Genomic DNA, 24490 nt, shown 5'->3' with positions numbered 1-24490 from the left:
AACAGTGCATCATTAGACATGTGATACCAGCACCAGTACCCTGGTCTCAGCTCTCAAGTATTTTTAACTTTGTTTAGGACCCGTTGGGACACTACCCCTGCATCCATTAGACATGACCCCCTCCTGTACCAGCATTGTTGCCTTTTCCCATAGCGCAACACCTTCCTTTCTCCAGCACAGTACCAGTCATCTGAGGCTGTCCAGACTCAAACCATCAGAACAAGATGGACTCCAGGGTGTAACACAGTAGGGTCTGATAGGCTAGTACCTAGATTGATCATGATATCTGCACAATGTTCCATCACTGCCATTAGGGATGAAAACAGTGCAAGTTAGATTTTGACAATCCTGGAACTAAGTCATCCACCAATCTATTACGATTCATAGGCAACCTGGATACTACCCCCATCTGCCTGTCCTTGCAAAGTAATGCTGGACAGAGCAAGTTGGTTTTCCTAACCGCTTCCCTGATGTATAGCACAAGACCTCCCAATGTGGTCTCAAGTATCACCAGTTCCATAATGTTTTAAGGTACCCAGTGCCCCACCTCTCGCTCCAACAGCAGTCTCCATTAAGCCTCTCTTTATCCTAAGTAAGGGAAATAGTCTGAATACCCAGACTGAAACCACCTGCCAACAGGTACACTCAATTCTTTATAGAGGCTGCACACCTTCTCCCTCCTTTATCAATTCAGTAACCAGACCAGGTTATCCTTCACCCATACAAGATAAACTGTCTACACTATTAAGACAGGACTCATATGAATGACAGGGACATGGGGGAACTGGTCTTCCTGGCAGGCAAGACACAGACAACTAGTTAAGGTACACAAGGAGTCTAGGATCGGAACACATATATCGGAAGTGAGGGCCCTTGGAACAGCCAAGAGCTGGGAACACCCCATGCAATTTTCCTGCACAACTTTTCTCCAGACTCAACCAAAACTATACAATATGAGGCCCCACCTATACACTTTCAACTTGTATGCAATCCAGCAGGCCCTCGTACTTCACATCTGCAGGTAAATCTAAAGGAAATTGTAAAACAAAAATTGCATAATGTGTATCCAGCTCGAGGAACTGTTGCTACCAGACACAACTGGCCAAAGGGCAAAGAAAAATCCCTTGCAGCACTGAGGCATCGGGATCACTGAACAGTAGCAGGTACACGAGCTGACCAGTGTGCCTTAAAACACATAGATATTAGTGACAGATATGCCACAGACACATTAGGCAACAAATAGCCACGTAAAAACAGTGACACTAGACGGGAAGCAGTCTTGAACTACACTTGGGGACCCACGGACTGCTAAGGGACATTAACATACCTTAGCCTGAGGCATTGAGCAGAGCTGGAACAGCCAGGCATGGCTGGGCATGTAACTAATTACAATAGCAGCGGGGGGGGCGGGTGAAGCAGTCATGAGTGTCTTGTGACATAACATGTAATAGCCAACCCTTAACAGTTAAATCCATGGAACTACAAGTATCAACATGGCTAAGCAGTGGAGCAGAGAAATTCGTTCATACCATAGCTTCATACATGTTGGATTAGAACATATCAACCCAAGTTAGTCCAATCATAGCCAAACAGACTGAAACGAAAGCACCAACTAAATAATGGTGATGAAAACCTAAAAACTGACAAACCAGGAAAAAGAAAAACATTGTCTATTGAGGTTCTGAAAGCCATGAAACCCAATTATCGAATCTGAGTGATAGAACACCAATAAAATTTTCTTTATTTATAATCTTACCTGTAAAATTCTTTTCTTGGAGTACATCACAGGACACAGCGCCTCAGTATTCACTGATGGGTTATATTGGTAGCAAAAGGTGATGGACACTGGCACACCCTAGACAGGAAGTTTAGCCTCAGTTTTGTAGCAAAGCAATACGAGTGTAATACATATACATATCCCCAAAAAGAGGGGCGGGAGCGCTGTGTCCTGTGATGTACTCCAAGAAAAGGATTTTAGAGGTAAGCTGTTATAAAAATCTTATTTCCTTTATCGTACATCACAGGACACAGAGCCTCAGTATTCACTGATGGGATGTCCCAGAGCAATGCCACCTGAGGGGAGGGGACACAAACAAGTAGATAGCCATCAGACCTGAGGACCCTGCACTGCGGCCTGCAGTACACCGCGCCCGAAAGCGATATCCTCATGCCTTTTCATGTCCACCTGATAGAATTTGGTGAATGTATGGACTGAAGACCAAATTGCGGCCTTACAGATCTGAGCCATGGAGGCCTGGTGATGCACTGCCCAAGAAGCACTAACAGCCCTGATTTGAAAAGGTGGAACTTTCCCCTTTAAACCATAGGCTTGAAAAATAACCTGTTGAATCCATTTAGAAATGGTGTATTTCGATGCTGCCTTACTTATCTTATGCCCTTCAGGCAACACAAACAAAACATCTGTTTTGCGAACCTGAGCGGTTGCTTCCAAATAAGCTTTGACCGCTCTAACTACATCCAGAGAATGTAGCGACTTTTCTTCCTTAGAACAGGGATCTGGGAAGAATGTAGGCAGAACAATATCCTGGTTTCAATAAAACTTTGAAACCACCTTCGGAAGAAAGCTAGGACGAGGATGTAAAACCACTCTATCCTTATGAACAATTAAATATGGCTCTTTACAAGAAAGGGCCACCAATTCTGATACCCTTCTTGCAGAAGAAATGGCTACCAGAAAAACTAGCTAGCTTGTCAACAGGACCAAGGGAATATGTCGTATCGGCTCAAAAGGCTGCTTCTGTAAAGCCGACAGAACTAAATTCAAGTCCCAGGAGTTCAGGGGACTCTAACCGGTGGATTAAGCTGCGATGCCCCCTGAATAGATCTTCAGATCAAGCAATGAGAGGCAAGCGGTTGTTGAAACAATACCGACAAGGCCGAGACCTGGCCCTTGATAGTACTCAAGGCCAACTTAATTTCTAACCCCATTTGCAGAAAGGCAAGGATTCTCCCTATGACATACTTCCTGGGATGCCAACCCTTGGATTCACACCAGGAGACATAAGCCTTCCAGGCTCTATAATAAATGACTCTGGAAGCTGGCTTCCTTGTATTAATCAAGGTAGAAGTTACTGGGCCTGAAAGCCCACGACTCTTCAGAATGTGGGTTTCAATAGCCAAACCATCAAATTTAGCGTTTGTAAGGTAGGATGGAACACTGGTCCCTGCGATAGCAGGTCTGGACGTAGTGGTAGGGTCTATGGGGACCCTACCACCATTCTTACTATCTCTGCATACTAAGGTCTTCTTTTCCTGCTTGATCCTGCGAAGAAGCCGTGGTAGCAGCAGAATAGGAGGGAACGCATAAATCAGTGAGAACTGACGCCATGGAATCACCAACGTATCCGTCCCGCATGCAAGTGGACCCCTTATTCTTGACACAAAGTTGTCGATCTTGTAGTTGAACCTGGACGCAAGTAGCTCTACATCCGGGATCCCTCATCTTTGACATATGGCCTGGAAGATGTCGGGATGAAGCGACTATTCCCCTGGGAACAACTGCTGGCAACTTAAGTAGTCCACCTGCCAGTTCTCTACCCCTGGAATGAAGACTACCGATATGCATGGCACATGCGTCTCTGTCCAGATCAGGATCTGGTTCACCTCTTTCTGGGCTGCACGACTTTTGGTACCCCCTTGGTGATTGATATAAGCCATAGCTGTGGCATTGTCGGATTGGATCCTCACAAGACAACCATGCAATTTGAATGTCCAGGCTTTTAGGGCCAGGTAGGCTGCCCAAATCTCCAGAATATTGATGGGTAAGGTCTTCTCGATCCTGGACCAGTTTCCTTGGACAGTTGCCTCTTCCAGAACGGCTCCCCAGCCCAAAAGACTGGCATTTGTCGTTACCACCTTCCAGGTGACTGGTAGAAAGGATTTCCTTTTCTGCAGATTCTCGGGTACCAACCACCAACTGAGACCTTGGCGTACTATTGGAGATAAGTACATTGGAAAAACTAATGCCTGGGCTTTCTTGTTCCAAACAGAAAGGATACTGTTTTGCAACAGTCTTGAATGAAATTGGGCATAGGGAACCGCTTCGAACAAAGCCACCATCTTTCCCAACAATCTCATACAAAGGCAAATAGAAGGACTATTCTTTGCCCTGACTAGTTGAACCAGTATCTTTATTGCCCTGATCTTTGCTTGGGGTAGAACCACCCTTTCTTGGGTTGTAGCTATGATCAGATCCAAATACTCTAGCCTTCTTACTGGTATTAAAGAAGATTTCTCTAGGTTAAGAAACCAACCCAGATATTCCAGATAGTTGACTGTAGTGACCAAGCTTTGGTTTAAACGGGCTACCGATCGGTTTATTAAGAGCAGGTCATCTAGGTACGCAACAAGCGTTATACCTTGGGCCCTTAACCTGGCCAGAGGAGGAGCCAGGACCTTTGTGAACACCCGAGGTGCAGTAGCTAGATGGAAGGGCAAAGCTACAAACTGAAAATTACAATTTTCCACTTCGAACCGCAGATATTTCTGATGAGCGGGAAAAATAAGTACATGCAGGTAAGCATCTTTGATGTCTATTGAAGTTCTCCTCCTTGTAGGATGGCGACTACAGTTCGGATTGATTCCATGTGAAAAGATCTAATCCTTAGAAACCAATTTAGATCCTTGAGATCCAGGATGGGTCTGACATCTCCATTTGGCTTTGGTACCATGAATAGGTTTAAATAAAAGCCCAACCCCTGCTTTTGCATGGGAACTGTCATGATCACTTTTTGTGACAGAAGTTGATCCAATGCTTGTAAGAGAGGCTTCTTTTTCTCTGGATCTATGGGGGCATTTAATCTGAGGAAACAAGGAGACGGGAATTCTCTGAACTCTAGTTTGTAACCTAGAGTTATTGTGGAGACCACCCTTCTGTCCTGAAATTCCTCATGCCAAACCCTTGAGAACTGTAGCAGTCTTCCCCCCACTCGAACGAGTGGGGTGCCCCTTCTTAAGGCGGTCTTAGTGTTCTGTTTTGTAGACTTTCTCCCCCAGGATTTCTTTTGTCCTTGAGGTTAACTCTGAATTTTACCTCCTGAACCTGATGGCGACTGCCTGGATGTTGATGCCTCAGGCGCTGGAGAAAGAGTCCCTTTAAACAAAGGACGCTTACTCCGTTTCTTAACTGGCAAAAGTGTACTTTTACCACTTGATATCTTTTGTGTATATTTGTCCAAGTCCTCCCCACACAGCCTTTCACCACGAAAAGGAAAACCTGTCAGGAGCTTTTTGCATGGAGTTTCAGCTGACCAATTTTTCAGCCACAAGACTCTACGCATATGTACCAGCCCAAGCGTAAGACGAGAAGTCTGAAGGATAGAATCTCTGATTTTGCATCAATCGCAAAACACAGGGCTGTTGGCAACTTGACTAATTCCTGGGCCTGTTGTTCAGGGAAGACCTTGAGCACCTGTTTCAAGTGATCTCTTAAGAACTGGTAAACTCCAGTTGCCGCCATTGTAGGTTGAGCTACTGAGCCTGCCAAGGCAAAAACATTTTTTAACAGAAATTCCATCTTTTTATCAGATGGATCTCTAAGCATTTGAGCATTGTCAACCAGACAAGTCAAATTTTTGTTCACAGAGGAGATAGCGTCGTCAATTGCCGGTATACCCCACATTTTTGTGAATTTTTCCTCCATAGGATAAAGAGTTGAGAACTTTTTAGGAGGGAAACATTTTTTTATCTGGGTGATCCCACTCAGAATATATACGTTTTTCCAGCAGGGAATGAACAGGAAAAGCTTGAGGAAGCTTTAAGCCCCGTACACACGAGAGGACTTATCTCCGACAGACCTCCAAAGGAGTTCCGCCGGAGTTCCGCCGGAATTCCGCCGGAGTTCTGGCGGACTTTTCGACCGAACGGACTTGACCACACACCATCACACCAAACTCCGACGGAGTCGAACGTGATGACGTACGACTGGATTCGACGTAGGAAGTTCATAGACAGTAGCCAATAGCTGCCCTCGCGTCGGTTTTAGTCCGTCGGAGTAGCATACACACGAGCGGATTTTTCGACGGGGACCGGGTCCGGCGGAGTTCCGTCGGGTAAATTTGAAGCATGCTTCATTTCTAAAGTCCGTCAGACTTTGGCGAATCAAAAGTCCGTTGCAGCCCACACACGATCGGATAGTCTGACGGACTCAGTCCGTCGGAGTTTGGATGTCGAAAAGTCCGCTCGTGTGTACGGGGCTTAAGTGAACCCAAGCTAGATGTGGTTCTTTCAGGCCGGTCAGATACGGGTAACCTAAATGTGGAGTGGACCCTTTGAGTAAGCGATTGCGCCAGTAATCTTTCAGCTTGTGAAGCCAGAGAGGGACTTTCCTCACTAGATTCCCCCGGAAGAGGAGTCATCCTCATCCCTATCTCCAGAGGGTCAATAATCTCCCCATTCCCAGAGTTCCTACGTTTGAGGGTCCTGGGTAGAAGGGGATCTAATGTGATTTCTTCCCCCTAGTGAAGATGTTATCACGGCCATTAATCTTTCCTTTAATCCACTTGTGGTTGAGGAAAAAACCTCCTGAGTGTTGAATACAAGGGCTGATATGCCAGCAGCAGATGTAGCCCCTGACCCCCGATGGCTCATCCTGACCAGCCTCTCTATGTCCTTCCGGAGGAGATGGTGCTCCAAAAGGGGGGTCCTCAGAGCCTGAGGGAGATCCCCTTGAGCCCCTATTTTTTTGGGGTACCCATAACTCTTTTGCCCATAGTGCAAAGCACAAATGCTGAGGTACAACCAGAAATGCATGTACCACCGAGCAATAGTTCAGCAATCTACGGCTGCTATAGAAGGCTCAGTCTGGTGCTAAGTAATGCTGCCTGGGGGATGCTTGTGTCAGCCACACTTACATGCTTCCAACCAGTCTGTGTGCCTCCTAAGCAGTGCACCTGCAAAAGAGTGCATCTTAAATGCTTACCAGCCCTCATTGTGGGTGTCAGCCCACGTCGGACACCACGCTAACACTCCGCCCCCTTTTTCCAGACCCCCATACCACCCCTCCCCTTGAGCTTTTTTCAAACAGATGCTGTTTTCCCGTGCAAGCCGAGTTCCGATCAGAACATTGAGGGGAGGCTGGGGTGGAGGAGTGGAGCCAGATCTCTACCCCACTAGGTAGGAGAAAAAACCCTGTAATGGTGGCAATGGTGGCGGCGGCAGGAGGTGTAGCAGGTACCGCTAGCTGCCCTTGGAATAAAGAGTGCTGTGGGGAGACATTCTCAGCAGAAAAATAACCCACACCACCATCCTACCTGCAGCCTGGGCTCTGAGGAATCCTGCAGCCTGATCACAGAGATGAGAAAGACAAGCATGGAAGGTATGTGCTCATCTCCGCCCCCCCCTGGCGACTTTAGGCATAGCAGCATTACTTAAAGTGGTTGTAAACTCAATTTTTTAACTTTTACCTACAGGAAAGCCTATAATAAGGCTTACCTGTAGGTAAAACAAATATCTCCTAAACCTGTACGGTTTAGGAGATATTCCCCTCGGTATGCGCCGCTGACTGCAGCGGCGCATGCGCACAAGGGGATTCTCGGCCTGAAAATCCGGCAGTGGCCGACCGGCCGGAAAGAAATCTCCCGCGCGCATGCGCGGGAGTGACAATATCGCGGCTCCGGCCACTCACAGCGCTGGAGCCGCGATACCCGGAAGAAACACAGAGGGAGAATGTCAGCTCCCTCGGCGTGGATCGGGCCAGATGTCGGGGCCTCGTTCGAAGGTAAGTATTTCATAATGAGCTAGTATGCAGTGCATACTAGCTCATTATGCCTTTTGCTTTGCAGGTTTAAAAAAAGAAAAAAAAATTTGCGGGTTTACTACCGCTTTAAGGGGGAAATACCATAAGAAACTGAAAAAATTCCTTAGGAATCTCCCTTACCTTATCCAGCCGCAGGATCTGTAGTGACAGACCCAATCTTCGCCTCTCACGGTGGGCTCCGTTTGAAAAAACCTTCAGGGACTAGGGCCCCCTTAAAAAGGGGGGATCCTAGCTCGGGGACCGTAAAGCACCCCGCCAGGGATATGGCTGAAAAAAACAAATACTGGATACCGGCGTCCATCTCTCTAAAAAGAGAAGCATTACAGCCAGAACCTTGTTTCTTCGGACACAAGGCCTGGGTACCATTCAATTCAGCCTAGAAAAAAGTACTTTGAACAGATCCGGTTGCATGGCTTTGCCCCAGTAAGAAATATTCCAGCAGAGCTCAGTGAGCACATCTTTACTTGTGACCAACACCTAAGACACTGGCGAAAAAACTGAGATACTCCCAGTTAGGGGGGGGGGGTTATATAGGGGGCTAAACTTCCTGTCTAGTGTGTGCCAGTGTCCATCACCTATTGGTGCCTATATAACCCATCAGTGAATACTGAGGCCCTGTGTCCTGTGATGTACGATAAAGAAAAGACACAAGTCCATCAAGTCCATCCTATGTGTGTGATTATATGTCAGTATTACATTGTATATCCTTGTATGTTGTGGTTGTTCAGGTGCTTATCTAATAGTTTCTTGAAACTATCAATCACTCACCTCGCTGAGACCACCGCCTGTGGAAGGGAATTCCACATCCTCGCCGCTCTTACAGTAAAGAGCCCTCTACGTAGTTTAAGGTCAAACCTCTTTTCTTCTCATTTTAATGAGTGGCCACGAGTCTTGTTAAAATCCCTTTTCCAAAACATTTTTTATCCCTATTGTGGGGTCACCAGTATGGTATTTGTATATTGAAATCATATTGTCTCTGGAGAAGAGATGCTTGAGAGGGGATAAGTTCAGTGCTTGCAACCTTTCCTCATAACTAATATCCTTCAGACCCTTTATCAGCTTTGTGGCCCTTCTTTGTACTCGCTCCATTTCCAGTATATCCTTCCTGAGGACTGGTGCCCAGAGCTGGACAGCATATTCCAGGTGCGGCCGGACCAGAGTCTTGTAGAGCAGGAGAATTATCGTTTTATCTCTGGAGTTGATCCCCTTTTTAATGCATGCCAATATTCTGTTTGCTTTGTTAGCAGCAGCTTGGCATTGCATGCCATTGCTGAGCCGATCATCTACTAGGACCCCCAGGTCATTTTCCATCCTAGATTCCCCCAGAGGTTCTCCCCCCAGTGTATAGATTCTATTCCTACTTTTTCCACCCAAATGCATTATTTTACATTTTTCTACATTTAACCTCATTTTCCATGTAGTTGCCCAGCCCATTAATTTGTTCAGATCTTTTTGCAAGGTTTCCACATCCTGCAGATAAGTTATTGCCCTGCTTAGCTTAGTATCGTCTGCAAATACAGAGATTGAACTGTTTATCCCATCCTCCAGGTCATTTATGAACAAATTAAATAGGATTGGTCCCAGCACAGAACACTGGGGGACCCCACTACCCACCCCTGAGCATTTTGAGTACTCCCCATTTATCACCACCCTCTGAACTCGCCCTTGTAGCCAGTTTTCAATCCATGTACTCAACATTTATGGTCCATGCCAAGGGACCTTATTTTGTACAGTAAACGTTTATGGGGAGTTGTGTCAAATGCTTTTGCAAAATCCAGATACACCACACCTACGGGCCTACCTTTATCTAGCTGGCAACACACTTCCTCATAAAAGGTTAGTAGATTGGTTTGGCAAGACTGATTCTTCATGAATCCATGCTGATTACTGCTAACGATACCGTTCTCATTACTAAAATCTTGTACAGTAGGTGAGCACGATATTGTGTCAATCTCGCCGCTTCTATCGGCGAGATTGACACCCTACGAGCTCCGTCGCGGGAGCCAGCGCCGAGCTGGCTCGCATCAGGAAAGGAAAAATGTTTCTTTTCCTTTCCCGTTAAGCGACAAGCATCGCTGGCCGGGTTGACACTGGTGCGGGGACCAGAATTGGATTCCCACCAATACCAGGCACTGTGTTTGGTATGAATCCTAAGGGAGAACTCCACGCCAAATTTAAAAAAAAAAAAGGCATGGGTTCCCCCTTGGGAGCCATACCAGGCCTTAAGGTCCGGTAGGGATTTTAAGGGGAATCCCCTACGCCGAAAAAAACTGCGTGGGGTCCCCCCCAAAATCCATACCAGACCCCTATCCGAGCACGCAGCCCGGCCGGCCAGGAAAGGGGGTGGGGACGAGCAAGCGAGCGCTCCCCCCCCCCGAGCCGTACCAGGCCACGCGCCCTCAACATGGGGGTGCCTTGGGGAAGGGGGGCCACATGGCCCCCCCCCACCCCAAAGCACCTTGTCCCCATGTTGATGAGGACAAGGGCCTCTTCCGACAACCCTGGCCGTTGGTTGTCGGGGTCTGCCTACAGGGGGCTTATCGGAATCCGGGAGCCCTCTTTAATAAGGGGGCCCCCGGATAGCGGCCCCCCCACCCTATGTGAATGAGTATGGGGTACAATGTACCCCTACCCATTCACCTGTAGAAAAAATTGTAAAAAAAAAAAAAACACAACACACAAGGGTTAAAATAGTTTATTGCACAGCTCCGGGGGTCTTCCGTCTTTGGGGTCTTCTCGCCGGAACTCCTACGCTATCTTCTGCTCTTTTGCTAGCTCTTTTACTAGCGGAGGAGCCTGGCTTTCTTCGTCGCCGCCCTTTTCTTTCTTGTCCCCCTCTTCGGTTCTTCTTGAATGCTGCTCGAATAGAGGCTGGGAGACAACATGCCACCAATAGTTGGGGCCCTGCGGGAGACTGATCTAATACCCTTAGATAGAATTTGAGCATAGACGGCGACGGTGAAAGAAGACCGGGCCACCACTAGTAAAAGAGCTGGAAGAAGAAGCGGTGGCCCGGACTTCTTTCACCGTCGCCGTCTATGCTCAAATTCTATCTAAGGGTATTAGATCAGTCTCCCGCAGGGCCCCAACTGTTGGTGGCATGTTGTCTCCCAGCCTCTATTTGAGCAGCATTCAACACCCCAATTGGTTACAGTTTAAAGGATCGTTTCGATGTGGGGGCAATACTTGTCCATGTTGCCCCCACATTTTACGAGGCGATACCATCCTTTCTAGGTCTCTAAATAAGGATTTTAAAGCCATGGCCTTCATTAACTGTAACACTAAATTTGTTATTTACGTGATTACGTGTGAACAATGTCGCATACAGTATGTTGGACGCACAACACGAAGACTGAGAGACAGATTATATGACCACCTCTATGATATTTCCAAAAACCACCCCACTAATGTGGCGAAGCATTGGAATCTTTGCCATGATAAGGATGTCAGGGGCTTACGCATTCAGGGGGTTGAAAAAGTCACTTTATCTAAAAGAGGGGGTGATAGGTTTAGTCTGTTATGCAAAAGGGAGGTTTATTGGATATTCCATCTCCATACGAGGCAGCCTAAGGGCCTTAACTTTGAGTGGGACATTTCATTATTTTATGAGTGAATTTTCCACATATTGATTGCCCAGTATTTACTAAGCCAATATGTATGGCTCCCATTTCACTGGTTGTCGGTCTGGTGCTGACAGGTTTTTTCATCTGGTTCTGCTGGGCTTATTTTATTATGTTTCTGCCAGAGTTTATTCACCATTTTCCATTTATTATAATTGCTTTACATTGAGGACAGGCCAATTATTCGATTGAAACTGTTTTTTGAATAGGGCTGTATGTGTATATTGCAGCATTTTTCTCTGTAATGAATATGAATATCAGTATTTTTCTTATGTTAATTAATATCCTATTAGACATGTTTGTCATTCGTTTGATAATCACACAGCTGATATATTATGTTGGGTGTGTGATCAATCAACAGAGTTTTTGTATCAGCTTCTTATACCTGTCGGTATAGTGATATTCGCATTGAACCTGCCCTTGGTTTTAGAACATTCGATATCGATCGTTCATTTGGTCTATTCCTATATTTATATTTACTTTTATTTTTGATATCTATGCATTGTATCATAGGAGAAGACCTAAGTAGACACATCCAATAATGAGATATTTGCAATCTTTCTATTATGAAACCTTTTTTGGGATGTGTCATTTTTAGGGAGTATTTTTAGGGAATATTTTTTGTGTGTTTTTCTCTGGTGGGTTTGACATTCAATGAGCCCATGTATTGGCATGCACACACATTGAGAGTTTGTTTCTTTCTCTCCTTTTTTTGTGTGTCTGCCAAAGCGTGTGAAAAAATAAATAAACATTTTTTTACATACAAAATGAAAAATGTTTTTACTTATGTCATTTTTTATTTCTTTAGGTTACACCTATACCTCTTCACCTAAGGATAAGATTTATCATGTCATTCATTTATTACCATTATGTATGCTTTCAATGTGTCAGCTTGATTTTGGTGTTTTGGGGGAAAAAGTATTTTTCCTTTCATCCATTTAAATGTTAATCTTCAGACTTTGGGTGTTCACAGGTGTTTTCTTAATTGCTATCTTGTCATACACATATTTTATTCATTTGTCTAATTGCTTGTGTGTGTGTATATAGCTCTGTATGTATATTCTGCTCATTAGCTATGACTAAGCACCGTGTTCGGCGTGAAACATGTCAGCGGCTGTGCAGTTAGTCTGTTTACCAGCCTAGATGCTATGATTTTAATTACATTTTTGAAATAAAGTTGAATAATTCGGAGTGCGGCTATTCAGCTACATTTTTTCTACTTCAGTTCCTGTTGCAAACAGAGCCAGCACCCTGTGGGATTGTGGAGACAGCTGTTTTGGGAGAAGTCATTACCTTAGAGTGGTAATTCTTTGTATTCCAGTAAGTAGACTGTCAGTAAAAATTAGGAACAATGGTCTGGCAATTACTTGACTGAGTTCCCCATGTACCCTCAGATGCAAGCCATCTGGTCCCAGTGACTTATTAATGTTAAGTTTCCCAAGTCTAATTTTAATTCTGTCCTCTGTTAACCATGGAGGTGCTTCCTGTGATGTGTGTTGAGGATAAGCACTGCAGTTTTGGTTACTGAAGCCTCGCGATTCTCTCGTGAAGACTGAGGAGAAGAATAAATTCAATACCTTTGCCATCTCCCCATCCTTTAAAACTAGATGTCCTTCCTCATTCTTTATGGGGCCAATAAGGGCTGTCCTCTCTTTTTTGCTATTTACGTACTTAAAGAATTTCTTGGGATTTTTTTTTGCTCTCCTCCGCTATGCGTCTTTCATGTTCTATCTTAGCCATCCTTATTGCACCCTTACATTTCTTGTTGCATTCTTTATAAAATCTGAATGCTGATGATGATCTCTCCACCTTGTATTTTTTGAAGGCCTTCTCCTTTGCTTTTATATGCATTTTTACATTGGAGTTAAGCCATCCAGGACTTTTGTTCACTCTTTTAAATTTATTACCCAATAGGATGCATTTGCTAATACCCTTATTTAATATGCTCTTAAAGAAAACCCATCTCTCCTCCGCGTACTTTGTTCCTAAGATTTTTATCCCAATTTATGCCTTCTAGTAAGGTTCGTAGTTTAGGGAAGTTGGCTCTTTTGAAATTCAGTGTCTTTATATTCCCCTTATGTTTCCTATTTGTGTGATTTATACAGAAGCTAATTGACCTGTGGTTGCTGTTTCCTAAATTGCCCCATATTTTCACATCCGTGATTGGGTCTGTATTGTTGGTGTAGCACTAACCCCCGAAGGAGCTGCTGAATTTTGATGGGCTTACCGATTACCTTCTCCAGCTTGTACTCATTGTTCTTCTCTATGGGTTCCCAGGGTTGAAAACGAAGTAACTGCAGAGGCCGACACCTGAATTCCTTGTTAGGATTTTTATTTTGCATGAAACTAATGAACAAACTCAGTCTATAAGTTGGGAATAGAGGGTATCAGGGTAAAGTTTAGCTCAGGTGCTTGGAACTGCTGACTTCAAATAAAGTCTCTTTCTATGTACGCAATCCAGGGAACAGCCACTCGCAACTGGATCCTTTAACTGTTGGATAAATCCTTAAATTTTGGGTTTAGCAGCCCACAGGTAATTCTAGCTTTCAAAGTCTCTCACACAGACTTGGTTGGAAACTTAGTTACAACTGGAAGGGTAGAAATAGAAACATTTCTTACTGTACCAGAATCTTTCAGCCTGTCCGGTGATACCGTAAGAATTGTGGATTCAATCAATGTGCATGGCAACTCTGCTTCCAGGCTCTTACCAAGCAGCCAGCCTTGTGCGGGGCTCTCCTACTGAAGAGTCCTCCCCTGGTTGCGTGTAGAGTTGCTGAGCCTCTCCAAACCTGAGATGGCACCAGAACACCTTAGAATCCTCCTTCCAGTTACTGCTCCTCGAACTAGCCAGTTCAGAGGCTCAGAAATGGATGGATCCACACCCCAGGCTATGAGGGCTCCCAGGGGCTGGTCAGGAGGACCAGGACCATGGAGTCAGCAGCAACTTCTGGACCGGAACCCAGAACCACGTGACTTCAACACCTTAAGTACCCCATCCCGGACTATGCAGTGAGACAAACGCGCCCACTGATTGGTTCCGAGATAAGGATTGGTACCTAATGCATCCAACCAGACTACGTTCTAATGCCTCCCACAGGTGTACAACCCCACCTATGACCAGACAGAACTCCTATGCAGTCCAGCTAAACTGATGCCAAAGTGCAATTTAACAAAATGAACCCCAAAACTCACTATAGTTTTGGGCAAAAACTAAATTTGAAAACATAGCGTGTACTCGTTAGAAGTACCGGCGCTACATTGGTAATCAGTAGATCCAGTAACGCTTTATTTCTAGTTGGTGCATCTACCATCTGACCCATAAAATTGTGCTGCGAGACATTTAGGAACTGGCGAGCCTTAGATGAATGCGCGGTTCCCTCTGCCCAGTCTATGTCTGGATAATTAAAATCCTACATTATGATAACACTTCCCACCCTTGCTGCTAATCCAAATTGTGATAGCAGATCAGTCTACCCTTCCTCCCTCAGGTTAGGGGGCCCATAGCATAAACTCAGTATTATTTTCCCCTTAGCTTCATCCCTTTGGAGCTCTACCCATAAGGTTTCCACCTCCTCCCTAGCACCCTTAGTGATGTCATCTCTCACATTCACTTGTACATTATTCTTGATATATAGGCATACCCCTCCCCCTTTTTACCCTCTCTATCCTTGCAAGAGGGAGCATATAGCTCAACAATAGGAAAAAACTCTGGGAGAAGATTTCCTAAAATCAGTGGGAGCAGTAGGGACTATTGCTGTATCAGATAATATTCAATAACAAAAAATTTAGATTTAAAATTAAATGAAGTTTTATTTTAAATAACTACACAAAGAAAGTGAAAGGAAAACATACAGACATGGGTCAAAACAAACAACATGATAATCAATCCATGAAATGGACAATGTCGTACAGAAGGTGATTGAAAACCCCAAACAAGAGGGTTTTTTTTACAAGGATGTAGAGTAGTTGTGTGGCTCGACCGGTTTCGCTGCAAAAAAAAGCACCGCTTCCTCAGGAGACGTCACCTACAAGTCTGACATATACAAGAAGATAATATTTCAATGATTACAAATACAAAGTTAACAATGTTAAATAAGGGTTCATAGCTATTGAAAGGTAAATGCAATAGGACCAGAGGTAATAACCATAAGGAAGTCATGACTCACCCAGAGACTTTTGTACCCCTCAACAAAGAAACGACAAACTGTTAGACACCCTAAATTGGGGTGCCCCCCCTGGGAGTGGGCACGGGGGGTGATACGTGAGAGGGCACACTTTGCACTACAGGTAGGAGAAAATGATAATATAAAATAAGATGACCCATTTTTAATTGCTGCCAAAAGAATTGTAGCCCATGGACAGAGTAGTTTAGTATGTAGATATTAAGGTATTGAAAGATAGCTTGGAGTAAGCAAAAGGATTATGCCGAGCCAAACTGAACACCCAGTGGTCCATGGTTCATACATATAAATGGTGAGTAAAGGGAGCAGAGAGAGTGAAATGATAAATAGAACCTACCCCGGATTTGCCAAGGTAAATGAAGGGTTAAGCATTGAGCATCACACTTCACTGAGCTTTGAACGGCCAGAGGTGTCTTCAGCACAGAGCCCCCACGGAGTCCAAAATGGTTACTCTAAGGGCAAAGTTAATGTAAAGGTAAAGCAATATGCACAGCTAAAGAGGGTCACTATCAAAAATATATTATAACCCCCCTCTCCCTCTATCCCTAGTTTGGCAGCCATCTTACCTTCAGGGAAATAGCAGAGTGCATGTGTGTCTCTCTCCTTGGCGCCGCTCTGAAGATAGCATTAAAAAAAGCAGCGCCTCATACACCCCCAACCCGGAAGTGATCAGAGCGTCAACAGACGCTCACTTACATCGTCTCTAGGTACTGCGCAGGCGCGGAGTACGCGCGTGCGCATATATAGTCTCCCATTGGAAGGATAGTGTAGAGGGGGAGCTCAGGAGGCACGGCAGGCGGGCGCACGAGCACCAATCAGCGCCCGTCCGCTGTCACTTCGACCTGAGGCGAAGTACTTCCGGGTCAGGTGACCAGCGCGGCACGTATCTTCATGCACGCTCCTCCCTGTCAGACCAAGTGTCCGCAGAGGAGTAAAGAGGGCGGGCGTGACTTACGCAAATAGCCAAACAACCGTCCTCATATGGTCACCACATGTCCGCCCATGGGGGGGAGAGCAAACTCCTCAAGCCGCTCGAGTAGGGGACAAGCCTGGGGGGAGCCAAGACGAATACAATAAAAAATAATAGACACAAAAAAAATAAAAAATATCGGGAGTCAATCGACGGCCGACTCAGGCATCAAAGGGAGGGATCATACCAAGGCCAACACCTAGATAACCAGAGCCAGCGGCCGATAGCACCAAATAATAAACATAACACAGTATATAAAACCTACCCACCAAGAATTCGCCTAAATCTTAATCAATAATATCCTCCCAATTCATCGGAATAGGGGAGGGGTAAAAAATAATAAATAAGATAAATTTGCAATTGAAATACTGGGTATATCCCAAAGAACCAGAGCCCCGGTGAGGGAAAGTGAAAAGGAAGGGGAAGACAAAGAATAGAGGGAAAGAAAAAAGAAAAACAGAAAAACAGAGGGGAGGAAGGGGGAAAAAAGAAGAAGAAATGGGAACAGAACTTTACTTTGACTTTCCTATAAGGAAAAAGCGCACATTTCTGAGCAGTATCATCAACGAGAGAATATTAATTAGCACCACCTTTCAAAGGAAGGACTTATAAGAGTGAGCTTCATTCAAGCCTGGAGGAGTAAGGGTGTTTAGCCGCTCTATCCATAGAGCTTCTCGTCTAAGGATAGCCCGGTCCCAGTCCCCCCCTCTGGGATCCTGTGGGATAACCTCTAGGACCAGGAATTTTACTTTTTTCAAATTGAAATCTGTGGTGTATACCGATGTGCTGACCTACGGTAGTCATCTTGCCATTAGTTGAGTAGTTCCGTAATGGTCTTGCCTACGTAGAAGGCCTGGCAGGCACATACCATTAGGTAGACTACCCCCCTAGTGGATCCACGGACACTTAGGACAATGTCCACATTTATAAGTACCTCTTGGTCCTTCCAAGCGCCTGAGATGGGCTCTATAATGGCTGCTCATTGTTGAGCTCAGCTTATTTATTTTTTTCTGAAAGCCTGTGGCATGCAAAACACACTCTAAAACTTCACCCGGTGCATAAAAAATGTGCACACACATAAAGAGTGACACAAAAAAGTGCAGACGGGTACACAAGCCCTCTAAAATCAGAGGGCCTTGTCCTGAATCCCTCAACTTATTATTAACATGCATTACTTAATACATATTAATACCACATGGATTTTTGTTTTATGGTACACCAATAAGTCCCCAAAAAAAAAATGTATTCACCATAGTGAGAAAAAAAAATAGCAACTCGTAATAAATCTTTTAGCAGTACTATCTATGAAAAAAAATAGAATACCTCACCACAAACCTCTCGCAGAACTGTCTTCTCTGGAAAACAAACACAATTTAGTAAATGCACCTTTCAATTTAGTATTACAGATAATTATCTTGGCTCAGTTCGCTTTACACTCTCACTGACCTAGTCAGAAAGAAGGGGGGGTCATTTGGGTGGGCTGTCAGCAGCTGAGAACAAACATCACATGGCACGACATCAGTGGCGGAACTACCGCCATAGCAACACATGCGGGCGCTATGGGGCCCGCAGTCAAGTGGGGCCCGGTGAGGACAGGCGCCACGGCTCCGCGGGAGATAGCCGGCGGCTCCGCGGGAGGTCTGCGGGTAGTCCGCGGCTCCGCTGGTGGTCCGCGGGCGGCTCCGCGGGTAGTCCACAGGCGGCTCAGTGAGTGAGAGCGGGCGGTCAGAGGATCCGTGGGAGGCGGATGAGAGTGGCCAGTTCGCTGGTGAGAGAGTGGGCTGGCCAATCAGGGAGCTGACAGGCGGGGAGCATAGAGATGACATCATCTCTGGCCGCCCTGCATCCCTGCAGTGCAGTTCCCCCCTCACTGGGCAGGCAGCCAGGAAGCAGAGAGCTGACATTATCTCTCTGCTGTCTGACTGATAATCTGCTGCCTGACTCAGTGACACAGCAGGAAAGTGGCAGAGCAAGTGACAATCCATAATGTGTGGCAGGCGACGTGGCAAGTGACAATCCGTAACGTGTGGCAGGTGACGTGGCAAGTGAAAATCCATGACGTGGCAAATGACAATCCATAATGTGTGGCAGGCGACGTGGCAAGTGACAACCCGGGACGTGGCAAGTGACAATCCATAACGTGTGGCAGGTGACATGGCAAGTGACAACCTGGATGTGGCAAGTGACAATCCATAACATGTGGCAGGTGACGTGGCAAGTGAAAATCCGTGACGTGACAAGTGTCAATCCGTAATGTGTGGCAGGTGACGTGGCAAGTGACAACCCGGGACGTGCAAGTGACAATCCATAATGTATGGCAAGTGACAATCTAGGATGTGGCAAGTGACAATCTGTAATGACGTGGCAAGTGACAATCCGTAATGTGTGGCAGGTGACGTGGCAAGTGACAACCTGGATGTGGCAAGTGACAATCCGTAACATGTGGCAGGGGACGTAGCAAGTGAAAATCCGTGACGTGGCAAGTGACATTCCGTAATGTGTGGCAGGTGATGTGGCAAGTGACAATCCGTAATGTGTGGCAGGTGACGTGTCAAGTGACAATCTAGGACGTGGCAAGTGACAATCCGTAATGTGTGGCAGGTAACGTGGCAAGTGACAATCCGGGATGTGGCAAGTGGACAATCCACAACATGTGGCAGGTGACATTCTGCAACGTGTGACAAGTGACAATCTGCATCTGGTGGCAGGCGATGTGGCAAGTGGACAATCCGCAACATGTAGCAGGTGATGTGACAAGTGACAATCCTTAATGTGTGGCAAGTGACAATCCAGGACGTGGCAAGTGACAATCCATAATGTGTGGCAAGTGATGTGGCAAGTGACAATCCAGGACGTGGCAAGTGACAATCCATAATGTGTGGCAAGTGACGTGGCAAGTGACAATCCAGGACGTGGCAAGTGACAATCCATAATGTGTGGCATAATGTGTGACTTATCTATCTTGGCAAGTGACAATCTGGGATGTGGCAAGTGGACAATCTGCAACATGTGGTAGGTGACATTCCGCAACCTGTGACAAGTTACAATCTGCATCTGGTGGCAGGCGATGATGGCAAGTGACACGCTCAGGGATCCCACTGATTTTGCATTATGGTGAGTTGAACTATTTCATTTTATATAACAGAACAGAAATTGGTTAGAAGGCCTGGAGGTCTGCAATGTGTTCCCTTCAGGGGCTGCATACAGTATAGTGCATACTTTGTTGTTCAAAATTAATATAAGCTGTTGCCTGGGTACTGTGCCACATGGGTGTGGTAGTCTGTTGTTCAATGGCATTAGTTCATTTTTTTTTTTTTTGATGGGGGGGGGGGCCCATACAACATTTTGCTATGGGGCCCTGTGATTTCTAGTTACGCCCCTGCACGACATACAGTATATTGCATATTCCACATAAAAAAATAAAAAAAATAAAAACTCTTACCTTCCAGGGATTTATTCTTGCAGAAACACTAGGGATGGAACATTGTTGCTACATACCTTAGTTGTGGTGGATGTCCCTCTGAATTCAGACATACCCAAATCCGTTGCTCTGTTATCTCCTCTATCTGACAGGGCAACTGAAGTCATATGGCCATGTCATCTTTGTGTGCTGAGCATGGTACAGATCTTCCCATACTTTAACCTTTCCTAGAAAACTCTTCCCAGTCCAACAATCCCAATCACGGATATCCTAGGGCCCATATTTAACCCATTATTATGGATGCTTGGACCCTGCCCTGATTTCCCAACCTTTTATAGGTTGATCCTCCAGAGGTAACGACCCTCTGGACCGTGATTGGGTTGACAGGTACCGCCCCTGTCACTGTTGCTGCTTTTTTTTACTACTTGGCAGAACAATTTTTTGATGGACTCTGCATACAGAGAACCCTGCGCTTTACTTTTGGAGCAGTTATTGTTTGCGCCTTTATCACTATAACTGGCCCTCGCATCCCGGTTACTGTGCACGGCCTGAGTGGGGCTGCTAGCATACTACTCCTAACTTCCCTGTTCTGACTATAGTCCTTCAAAAAAATTGGCCTGGAGATTTTCCAAACTATAATATTTCAACCCCCCCGTGGACTTTTCTGAAGTATTCTAAAAGAAATGCTTAACGAAGGGCTATTACTGTTATCTCAAGAATGATTAGCACAAACCTGGATAATCCAAACCCTATGAGTGCTTGTAGTACAGGAGGCAGTCAACTGAGGCACACCTAATTTCAATATGATTTGTAGCAGTTACAATATAGCCAGTGTTTACAGGTCTAATTACAAAGCTCACAATCCACAGTTAGTAGTTTACAACGAAAGACAGATTCATACTAGGGCTGAAAAAATGAATTGATCAATCGACAACTAATCGATTATGAAACTAATCGACTACTATTTTCACAATCGATTATTCGGCCAGTAATACAATGGGGTAAAAAAGCAAAAATGAGGCATCTATAGTACAAAAAGAGACAACGTAAATATTACCTTCACAGTTCTACAGTAAAATGAACCCCTTACAGCAGTGACTATCCGCTCCTCCCCATACCACAAAGGGCCAACCCTAGCTTTCTTAACCACCTCAATACAGTGCAGTTACACCCCCTTCCTGACCAGACCAATTTTCAGCTTTCAGCGCTCTCACAGTTTGAATGACAATTACTCAGTCATCCAACACTGTATCCATATGAAACTTGCGTCCTTTTTTCCACACAAATAGAGCTTTCTTTTAGTGGTATTTAATCACTAGTGGGTTTTTTATTTTTTGTGCTATAAATAAAATAAAACGTAAATTTTGTGAAAAAAATGCCTTTTTCTTTGTTTCTGTCATAGATTTTTGCTAATTAGTAATTTTTCTTCATAAATTTTGGCCAAAATTTATACTGCTACCTATCTTTGGTAAAAAATAACCCACATTAGTGTATATTATTTGGTTTTTGTGAAAGTTATAGAGTCTACAAACTATGGTGCCAATCGCTGAAAATTGATCACATCTGATCAGGCCTTCAGTACATCAGGTGTACCTCATTTCTTGAGACACTAACAAGTTAGGAAAGTACAAATAACCCCCAAATGACCCCTTTTTACAAAGTAGACATTCCAAGGTATTAAGTAAATAGCATGGTGAGTTTTCTTAAGTTGTCATTTTTTTCCCACAATTCTTTGAAAAATGAAAAAAAAATTTTATTATTATTTATTTTTTACAAAATTGTCATATTATCAGGTTATTTCTCACACACAGCATATGCATACAACAAATTACACCCCAAAATACATTCTGCTACTCTTCCCGAGTAGGGCGATACCACATGTGTGAGACTTTTACACAGCCTGGCCACATACAGAGCACCAACATTGATGTAGTACCTTCAGACGTTCTACGAGCAAAAATGACGCATCTCATTTCTCATCCACCTATTACACTTTTGAAGGCCCTGGAGTACCAGGACAATGGAATTTCCCATAAAATGACCCCATTTTGGAAAGCAAACACCCCAACGTATAATCTGTAAGGCATAATGAGTCTTTTGAATGGTTAATTTTTTTCCAGAAGTTTTTGGAATATGTGGAAAAAAATTCAAACGCATTTTTTTTTTTACACAAAATTGTCAATTTATAAGATATTTCTAACACATAGCATGTATATAGCAAAAATTACACCCCAAAATACATTATGCTACTCCTCCCGAGTATGGCAATACCACATGTGTAGGACTTTTACACAGCCTGGCCACATAGAGAGGCCGAACATTGAAGTAGTACGTTCAGGCGTTCTAGGAGCATAAATGACACATCTCATTTCATTCCTACCTATCACACTTTTGAAGGTCCTGGACCACCAGGACAGTGAAATTACCCACAAAATGACCCCATTTTGGAAAGAAAACACCCCAACGTATATTCTATGAGACATGGGCTGCAAATAGGTACTCCGGTACTCTGATGGCCTGGTGACAGGTACTCGGGTACTCTGATGGCCTGGTGACAGGTACTCTGATGGCTTGGTGACTGGTATTTGGGTACTCTGAAGGACGGTGACAGGTACTCATATGGACTGTTACAGGTACTCGGGTACTAAGATGAACTGTGACACGTACTCGGGTACTGAGATGGACTGTGACAGGTACTCGGGTACTCAGATGGGCTGTGACAGGTACTCGGGTACTCGGATGAACCGTGACAGGTACTCGGGTACTCTGATGGACCGTGACAGGTACTCGGGTACTCTGATGGACCGTGACAGGTACTCGGGTACTCTGATGGACCGTGACAGGTACTCGGGTACTCTGATGGACCGTGACAGGTACTCGGGTACTCTGATGGACCGTGACAGGTACTCGGGTACTCTGATGGACCGTGACAGGTACTCGGGTACTCTGATGGACCGTGACAGGTACTCGGGTACTCTGATGGGCCGTGACAGGTACTCGGGTACTCTGATGGGCCGTGACAGGTACTCGGGTATGCTGATGTGCCGTGACAGGTACTCGGGTACTCTGACGGACCGTGACAGATACTCGGGTACTCTGATGGACCGTGACAGATACTCGGGTACCCTGATGGACTGTGACAGGTACTCGGTACTTTGATGGACTGTGACAGGTACTCGGGTACCCTGATGGACTGTGACAGGTACTCGGGTACCCTGATGGACTGTGACAGGTACTCGGGTACTCTGATGGACCGTGACAGGTACTCGGGTACTTTGATGTGCCGTGACAGGTACTCGGGTACTCTGATGGGCTGGGACAGGTACTCGGGTACTCTGATGGGCTGTGACAGGTACTCGGGTACTCTGATGGGCTGTGACAGGTACTCGGGTACTCTGATGGGCTGTGACAGGTACTCAAATACTCTGATGGACTGTGACAGGTACTCTGATGGACTGTGATTGACAGGTACTATGAGGGGTGGTGACAGGTCCTCTTTATTGGGGGGGGGCAATCAGTATGATTGGTGTACACTGTAGGCGGTAACGAGATGTTACCGCAATCTCCTCCTCACACACGATCGGTGTGTGAGGAGGAGAACCCAGTAACATCTCGTTACTGTGGTTTGTTTACATTTTAGTGATCGGCTGTGAAAGGATCACAGCCGATCACGTGGGTAAACAGCCGGCCAATGGCTGTTTACCAGCGTCGGTGATGAGCAGTGTTCCCGGGGAACACGCCGCCACTGACGTGCACGCGCAGCACGCTCACGATCGCGCGCATGCGCCGTGCACAGTCGGGGTGTGACCATCTGTGATCGGCCGTGACTTCAGCACGGCTGATCACGTGGTAAACAGCCATAACCAATGGCTGTTCACCCCCTTCGGTGGTGAGCGGTGTCTCCGTGACACGCCGCTACCGAAGAAACAGGGATGCGCGCGCACGATCGCGCGCATTCCCTGTTTAAACGGGAGGCTGTCATATGACGGCCTCCCGCCACAATAGGTGCGCCGCCTGGCCGTCATTTGACAGCCGGCGGTCAGCATCTAGTTAAAGAGGTTTTGTACAGAAAATTTCAAGTTCATCTTATCCAAATCGCTTTGGAACATAGATGCAGTTATGAGTATTGAAATAAAATAATATGCAGTATTTACCTTGTATTTGTAATGTTTATGCTGACTTCCGGGCTCTCCTCCCGTGGGAGTAGGCGTGTTTATCGGCTTTGCAATGGTCCCTGGGAACTTTTTTAGCTATTTCCCAAGAATCCATGGGGGACACAGTCTTGCTGAAATCTCGTGAGATTTCGGAAGGAGGACGCCGGTCACGTGACGTGACGTCTTCTGTTACTTTCGTTGCCATCACAACAGGGCGGGAACTTCCGAGGACGCCGCCCGTTGCGATGGCAACCAGAATCTACAAGAATGCGCGTGATGGAGCGGTGGATGCTGGGAGCACAGCGTCATCGCATCCAGGAAGTAAATGCTTGTGGGCTTCAAACGCCCACAGTGAAAATGGAAACCG

At 45.5% G+C, this 24490-nt stretch overlaps 1 protein-coding gene across 1 annotated transcript in view; it reads left to right on the top strand.

The window, feature by feature from the left end:
* RAMP2 (receptor activity modifying protein 2) overlaps positions 1-24490 on the top strand; it is a 617864-nt gene that overhangs the window by 107303 nt on the left and 486071 nt on the right. The window lies entirely within an intron of this gene.

This window comes from Lithobates pipiens, unplaced genomic scaffold (genome assembly GCF_037356315.1).
Source record: "Lithobates pipiens isolate NorthernLeopardFrog02 unplaced genomic scaffold, aLitPip1_a1.2 Scaffold_28, whole genome shotgun sequence".
Classification (NCBI taxonomy): domain Eukaryota; kingdom Metazoa; phylum Chordata; class Amphibia; order Anura; family Ranidae; genus Lithobates; species Lithobates pipiens.
The sequence above is the reverse complement of the archived record's forward strand: the minus strand, read 5'-3'. Positions and strand labels throughout refer to the sequence as shown.